This window comes from Gossypium arboreum, chromosome 1 (assembly GCF_025698485.1).
Source record: "Gossypium arboreum isolate Shixiya-1 chromosome 1, ASM2569848v2, whole genome shotgun sequence".
Lineage (NCBI taxonomy): Eukaryota > Viridiplantae > Streptophyta > Magnoliopsida > Malvales > Malvaceae > Gossypium > Gossypium arboreum.
Genome location: NC_069070.1, coordinates 21166336 through 21175058, shown reverse-complemented (window position 1 = coordinate 21175058; position 8723 = coordinate 21166336). Strand labels below are relative to the sequence as shown.

General features: G+C 38.4%; 1 non-coding gene across 1 annotated transcript; it reads right to left on the bottom strand.

The window, feature by feature from the left end:
• Positions 1 to 224: 224 nt before the first annotated feature.
• On the bottom strand, positions 225 to 331 carry LOC128282284 (small nucleolar RNA R71). Its single transcript, XR_008272507.1, has one exon. It is a non-coding gene; the product is annotated as a small nucleolar RNA R71 (small nucleolar RNA).
• Positions 332 to 8723: the final 8392 nt, after the last annotated feature.

The window sequence follows — 8723 nt, the reverse complement described above, 5'->3', positions numbered from 1 at the left end:
AGGATGAGGATCCAAACATCCACTTGGCAAATTTTCTAGAGTTTTACGATATATTTAAAATCAATGGCATTTCTGATGATGCCATTTGCCTTTGGTTATTCCCTTTTTCATTGAGGAACAAAGCTAAATAGTGGTTGAACTCGTTACCACGAGGGTCAATCACTACTTGGGAACAAATGACCGAAAAATTTTTATTAAAATATTTTCCGCTGGCTAAAATAGCCAAATTACGTAATGATATCTCTTCTTTTGTGCAGATGGATTTAGAAACACTCTATGATGCATGGGAGAGATACAAGGACCTTTTAAGAATATGCCCTTGCCATGGGTTACCACTCTGGCTACAGGTTCAGATGTTTCACAATGGCCTGAAACCTTCAACTAGACAGATGATTGACACAGCTGCTGGAGAACTATCAATAATAAGACACCTGAGAAGGCTTATGAATTTATAGAAGAGATGTCACTAAATAATTATCAGTGGCAAGTCATGAGGACAAAGCTGACGAAAGCAACCAGTATTTTTAACGTTGATTCGACCACCATGCTCTCTAATCAGGTAGAACTTTTGAATAGAAAAATTGATAGTTTTCTTGGTTCTTCACAGGTTCACCCAGTAATGCAGTGCAATGCAAGTGGAGAAGAATTGAGCAATTCAGAATACCTGCCCTATGGCCACAACATGGAAAACGAGCCATTAAATTCTATGGATGATAATCCTCGACCTTAAAATAATTCTTATAGTAACACTTACAATGTAGGATGGATGAACCACCCAAATTTCTTATGGGGAGGCCAAAGGAATCAAAGACCACCACCACCTCTAGGTTTCCAACAATAACCTTACCAGCAAAAAAAAAAAGCCAAACCTTGAGGAGATGCTAACAAAATTCATCTCGATGTCAGAAACTCATTTCCAGAATACTGAGACAGCACTTAAAAATCAACAAGCGTCTATCCAAGGGCTCGAAACTCAGATAATCCAGCTTGCTAAATTGATATTTGCACGACCACAAGGTAGCCTACTGAGTAACACTGAATCTAACCCAATGGAGCAACTCAACGTGATTGCCATTCAAGATAAGGAAGGGTTAGTTACATCTGAACCAGAACTGAGGCAAGAAACTGTGGTAAGTAAAGGTAAAGGTGAGGTAAACCATAGCAAGCAGAAACTGGTAAGTAAAGAGTACAAACCACGAGTGCCATACCCAAATGCGACAAGAAAAGACTACACAGATGAACAATTTGGTAAATTCCTTAAACTATTAAAGAAATTACACATTAACTTACCGTTTATTGAAGACCTTTCGCAGATGCCAAACGCAGTAAAATTTTTAAAGGAGCTTTTAGCAAATAAGCGGAAGTTGGATGAAGCATCACATGTGGAGCTGAATGCAGTTTGCTCAGCTATTCTACAAAATAAGCTGCCCAACAAATTAAAAGATCTAGGGAGTTTTAAAATTCCTTGTTTAATTGGTAGCTTAGATGTTAAAAATGCTTTGGCTAATTTAGGGGCTAGCATCAATGTCATGCCTTACAAAATGTTTAAGCAACTAGGTCTTGGGAAACCCAAACAAACTAGGATGAGTATTCAATTAGCTGATAAAAAATCAGATTTCCTAGGGGTATTATTGAAGATGTACTCGTTAAAATTGACAAATTTATATTCCCAGTTGATTTGGTTGTTCTAGACATAGAGGAGGATAGTAACGTTCCTTTAATTTTAGGGAGGCCCTTTTTAGCAATTGCTAGAACAATAATTGATGTTGCCACAGGTGAACTCACACTTCGTGTGGGAGACGAATGTGAGACGAAACAATCACCCTTTAAGCTCGTAATTCGAGTAACACATCAAAAATTAAAGGTGGTTGTATAAATCATACTCTTAAAACAGATCATATGGTGAAACCTTCCTGGCAGGAAACACGTTCAAAAAACACACCTGATTCATTTTCGAGTAATGACAAAGGACCTATCTATGAAGAACAAAGGCTACAACTAGAGGAACTAGATGAAAGGCGGACACATAAACTGAGGACACATGATAAACCAAAACCATGCCATGACGAGCTCAATATCTCACCAAATCAACTTAAGGTTGGAGACAAAGTACTACTAGATGCAGCAGACCCTCGTATTGCCACTTCTGAACCTAACAGAGCAATCCCTCTTACAGTACTCAACATTTTCCCATATGGTACAATCAAAGTAATTCATCCTAAATTCGACACTTTTAACGTAAACAGTACTCATCTTAAACCTTATTTTGATAAAATTGATAGCAGGAATGAGGAGTGTGAACTCCTCGCACTGCCATGACCATGGAACAAAAAGGTAAGTCGAGCTTAGACTATAAATAAGCGCTTCTCGGGAGGCAATCCGAGCACTAACGATGTCTTTAAAATTTTAGTTTTTAACATCTAATCACTAACTGAGTCATTGAAACATAGGTTTTCTAATCCACAAGGGCGTGCCTTAGGCCGTGCTCACACCACCGGAGCAGGCACGGCCATGTGAAAACAGGGTAAAATTTTTCCTTAACACGGGATGTGATAAGTTGCCACAGCCGTACGACGTGGCCATGGGCGAGTCTATCAAACCAACACGGGCGTGCGACATGCCCGTGTCTATAAACCGTGGTTGAAACTAAAATTTTAGCACGAACGTACACACGCCCGTGCCCATCAACCATGCTCAAGACTGATAAAATAACACGAGCGTGGACATCCATACACAGGCGTGGGAGAAGCGAACGAAGCAGAACATGGCCGTGCGACACGACCGTGTGCACTAACAAGCCCAAAGAGCACGGGCGTGTGACAAATTTCAGACACGCCCAAATTTGAAAATCACGATAAACACGGGCTAAAATAAGGGCACACGGGGGTGCCCCACGGCTGTGTGCCCCAAAATCTATATAAACCCCTCACTATTCATCACTCCCTTCCCCAAAATCCCTAACCCTAGCCGCTGCAACTTCGCACGCCCTACCTGCCATGTCCGCGCGCTGACCACAGCACCACTTTCGACGACCCAAAGCTCCCCCCTCTTGCGTTTGTTCACTTTTTTCCCTTTATTCTCTTCATTCTTTTACTTATTTCATGATAGTTTGTTTTATTTTGAGTACATAATCATAGTTATAATGATAGAATACTTATGCTCTTTGTTAAGAAATTTTTCATGTTAGTCAATACATTTTGCTGTATTCATCCATTTTTCTTGTTTCCATAGATTTCATATTTCATACTTATCACACCCACATGCATTCAGTCACTAGATATTTCCATTAGCATTACTCTCGTAGTCCTATTCATAGTAATGACTTAATATATCTGATTGGGTTTTTTTTTTAGCATAGTTGTTCTTTCGTACATGACTTCTATGAAGTATCTCTATTAGTCTTACCATGCATATTTTTCCATGCTATTGTTGGGGGGTAATTTTATTTTTATTTCGTCTTGCCATTGTAGGTATACTATGTCAACCTCACGTGGCAAGAAAAATTCCATCCCCGCTTCGAAGAAAAGGAAAGGAGTAACGTCATCCTCGAGTCCTACTGCTGAGATCCGTCACCCTTTCCTCCAATTTCCCTTAGGACCCCAGGAGGAACTGTTTCAGATATTACGGGCCCGACCCCTAGGTGTGGGCCGCTGCATTGACTGGGTGGCACTTGAACAAATTCAAATGGCTGACACGGTCTGAGCCCTCCTGACGACTGACCCGTAGAGGCTCTTCTTTGAGATCATTGAACCGATGTAACTCGAGCTCACAATGGAACTCTGCTCGACCTTCCATCTTCAAGTCGTCATGACAAACTTCGACGATCCTAGAATGGTTTAGATCCTCTTCGGTTGTCTAGTATGCCAGTTGAACGTACCGGAGTTTGGAATTGCATTAGGGTTGTATACAGAGGAGTTCATGGACGAGAACGAACTCGACACCCTCTATCGCCACATCCACTACTCTCCCTCCAAATGCTGGAAGGACCTCGCCCCTACCTCAGCCACCTATGATCCTAGACACTCTAAGGCATTAGCCCTCGCCCCATCCCTGCGATACCTACATGCCATCTTAGCCCACACTCTGACAGGGAGGCAAAAGAGCACCGGCGTCATCAACACTCACAATGCCTACTTTTTATGGAGCATGGCGAACAGGCACGTCTTTGACCTTGCCTATTTCATTGCCCTCGTCATCCATCATCAGACGGAGTGGCATAGGAGAGGATTCATCTCCATTGGCCCCTATGTGACTCAACTAGCACGGCACTTCGGGCTCCTCAACACAGCAGCACAATCATCCTCCCTCACTCTCATTGGTCAGATGTCCCCATAAGGCATCTCGAGTATGCTACATATGAGAATGATCAAGAAACGACGTGGAACATACCCTCCTCAATATCGCCTCGTCCATTCCACTGAGGAGGAGGACCCAGAGGACATTACTAATGATGTCCCTCCATGTTATGAGGACCTATCGTCTCAGCCACCACCCATCCATCGTCCAGTTCATGCGGTGACTTCATACTCTGACATCTCTGAGTGCCTTACTTGATTTGAGCAGTAGTGTTTTCAGCACTTTGATCACATTGATGCTACTCTCATCAGATTTATCAGCATATTCACATCTCATCGCCACCACCACCTCGCGAACCATCCGGCGATGACAATGTTTAAAGATTTTTTATTTTTTATTTTTATTTCCACTTTTATCTTTATTTATCTTTTTTAAGTACTTTTTATTTTATTTTTCTTTAATATTATTTCAATTTTATGTTTTATAATTTTTATTGAATAATTTATAGTTTTGGCTATTTCATTACGATTAATTATGCTTCCTTATATTTCCTAAAGAGTTCTTGATTTTATCACAGTTATAAAGAGCTCCAAAGCTCATCATCATTTAGGAACTAAAAACTCCACTGGAAAAGGTTCTCCACGACTGCCATGTCCTGCTCGACCATGACCATAGCTACTACCAGATATAATATTCTTTTGGCACAGGACTTATAGACTAATGAACCTCTACCACCACCAGAGTATCCTCCTCCACTCTCATCATTGCCTTGGCCGATTATTCTCCATAACTCCAATTCAAGGAGTTCATTCATCATTCAGGAAGTTTCACATCTCTCCCTATCTTATGATTATATATCTATATTTTTCAGTATATCTATCTTTGTACATTGAGGGCAATGTACATCTTAAGTGTGGGGGGTCTTTTATATAATTATCAAAAAAATCCCTGAATTTTATCTTGTTCTTAAATAATCTTCTCATATCATCATTAGAATGAATTTTGATTAATTTATGATTGTTATTGATATGTCTTGGATTAAAACATAAACACTCATGTATTGAGTGTTTAAACTTTAAGGAATTAGAGAATCAAGCAGGATAAGTTGATTTTTAAGAATTAAAAATTTTTAGGTTGTTTCCCCAAGTTTAGGTATTATCTCGAGTTAAAATTCACAGGGTTAACATCAAAAAGCCATAATTTTTGTGAGATCGTGAGCCTTTAGAGCATCTATTATTTCTTTCATGCTCACTGTTATTATTGATAATGAGTGTGTCAGTATTGATTTGTTATTCTAGAACTTGCTTGATTATGCATGTCAAGACTACACCCTTGAGTTAATATGTCAAGATGATAAAAGCACTTAGGTTTAACCCACTCACTCCATAAAAGCCTACCTTCATAATTAACCCTTAGTGAACCGCTTTGAGCCTAACAAGTCATTAATTGATTTACCCTCAAAGTTAATCCATAACCTATTATTATTGAAATCCCCTAATTTGATCCCTATTTTTGTCGAGATTTGATTTGAATTAATTGCTTAGCTATGTTTTATTCTTCGTGCAATAATTAGCAAATTTCTATGTTATTTTATTTGTTCTTAAAAAAATACTTACATACATATTAGTAGCAATTCGTCGTTTTTGAGCTTAAGTGTTAATTCCATATTCTGAGAAGAAGCTCACTTGTATTCAACTGATAATTCGTTATCTTTCTAGTTAGGTGATTTTTTCAATTTAATCTTGATTCTAACATTTTCTTTCAGCTTGTGACCACACCCCCTAAACAAAGCCACGTTACAACCCTCTAAAGACCTTTTGATTGACGTTTCATCTCAATTTATAGTGGTGGAGATTTGATTTTCATGCAAGCCTATGATAATAACTTTTCATATTGACTGTTGAGTGCTTTATTTGATGTCCTCAAACACCTCAAGTGATTTGAGTGAATCTTTAGTGAGGATGCTAAACTCTGTGATATTTTGATCAAAGGTGATTACTTAGATGATGGGGGACACCTATGTTTTCATGATAAAATGCTCAACTTGGAATGTTTGAAACTTTGATGTACTTTTAGTTGAATTTTCAATGTATGATTACTTATGGATTATTTTGAGATATTGTTGATAGGGATTATAAATTGAGAAAAATTTATTTTGATTGTGAGTTGAGGATTTTGCTTGAGGACAAGCAAACGCTTAAGTGTGGGGGTATTTGATAAACCATAATTTATTCATATTATTATCCCATGCTTAACACATGTTTTGGATGAATTATCCTTATATTTGGTGAATTTGAAGCTTCTAATCCTTTAATTTCATATTTTATACTTAGGAGAGCATAGGAGGGCAAAAAGAGCGAGAAACGGGCCGAAAATGGAGAAAATGGACTAACATGGGAAATCAACATGGCCTGGACTTCCTCACACGGGTAAGCCACATGACCGTGTCCATTTGGCAGGATCGAAGCACGACTTACATGGGTAGACTACAAGCCGTGCCTATTTAACAGCCTTGACCACGGTCTAGAGCAATTGCACACAGACGTGTCCTTGTCGAGCCCAAATATAGTATTATGCAGAAAAGGTCACTTTTGAGGGCTCTTAGGCATTGTAAAGCCAATTTAAACACCTGAGGAGGCACTTAGGAAGACACACGGAGTAGGAAGCAACGAATTACTCGAAGAAAGTCGATTGATCCATCTCAAAAGCCGAATTATTCATCAAGACTGAAGATCTCCCTTCAATTTCATTCAGGAGTTTTGGGTTTTCTTTATGTTTTGTATTCATTATTCTTCTGAGATATTTTCTTTTATACTTATGAACTAAACCCCCTAAATACCTAAGGGGAATAGAACCTAAGACAGAACTTGTTATTATTATCTAAATTATATGATAAATATTTGACTTGTTCTTAATTATGTGTTCTTAATTCTTGTCTTAATATTCCAGGAATATTGATTCAAGTTAATGTGCTTATTCAGAGGAGCAAAAGTCCCTATCTAAGAGTAAATTTGTCATAATTAAGCGGAGTTGATTGCACGCCTAGAGATAGAGTGACAAGATTTTGTCAGATTAGGGTGAATCTTAATAACGGGATCCATAGATCGAGTTAATGCAACACTGGGGCGTTAATTAGAAAGAGATTTCAATTAATCAACCTAGGGTTAGATGTTATTAGTCTCAAAAGAGATAATAACATAACTTAGGGATTTCTACGGATCAAGTCAAATGAATAAATAGTCTGATTCAGAGTCAAATAACAAGTGAAGTCTAGGTGGATTTTTCCTTAGGTATTGTCTTAATAAATCAAATTTTCTAATCATATTTTCCCCAATTTTCTTTCTCTGCACCCTTAGTTTAGTTAATTAGTTTAGATAAACAAATCCTTTAATTTTTAGGCTAGATAATAAAAAGAAAGTAATTACTAGTACTCTTGGTTCCTTTGGGTTCAACAATCCGGTCTTGCTAAAGCTATACTACTGTTCGATAGTTACACTTGCCTTTATCTTGATAATAGTTGGTTTCAAGAACGATCATTTATAAATTATTTAAAACTTATCACAAATATCACGAATCAGTTCAGCATTCGGTACTTTTTTTTAGTGTAGGGATGGTTGTGTAACACCCCAAACCCGAGACCATCGCCGGTGTCGGACACGAGGGGTTAACGAGACAAATCCTCTTAAAGTACCGACCAATTTGGCATTTCTGGACAGGCTGGAAAACTGCGTCACCGTCGCCTTAAAAATCATATCTCGAGTTTCAAAACTCGGAAACTGGTTTCGTAAATTTTCCCTGAATTTAGACTCATATACCCATCCATGGATTTATTTTTAGAATTTTTGGTTGGGCCAATTGGTACAGTTTATTAGTTAAAGTCACCCATGTTACAGGGATCGACTGCTCTGACCTCCGCCCGTTACAACTTGAATATCTCTCTGTACAGGGCTTTAATACTGGTGCCGTTTGTTTCTAATGAACCTAGACTCAAAATGGAATCTGTACATATAAGGAATGACTCCTAATTCTTTCTGGATAATTTATGGTAAATTTTTAAAGTCGCGACAGGGGACCCAGAAACCGTTCTGGCCCTGTCTCACGAGAACTTTAATATTTCCCAGTATACTGCTCATATGGTCGTTTCGTTTTGTCCATATAAAAATAGATTCATCAAGGTTCAGTTCCATAATTTACTCACTATTTAATTCTACTTCTACTATTTTTAGTGATTTTTCAATCTCATCTCACTGCTGCTGTCCGCAACAGTTACTGCAGTGACTATGCCAATTTCATGAATTTTTCCTTGGCCTTAATCATCCATCATACATGACACAAATTATGGCCACCTTAACAAAATTTGAGTTTCTAAGACTCGTGGCTATAGGTTCTAGCATCCCACTCGGCGACCACATAGGCCATTTTCACAT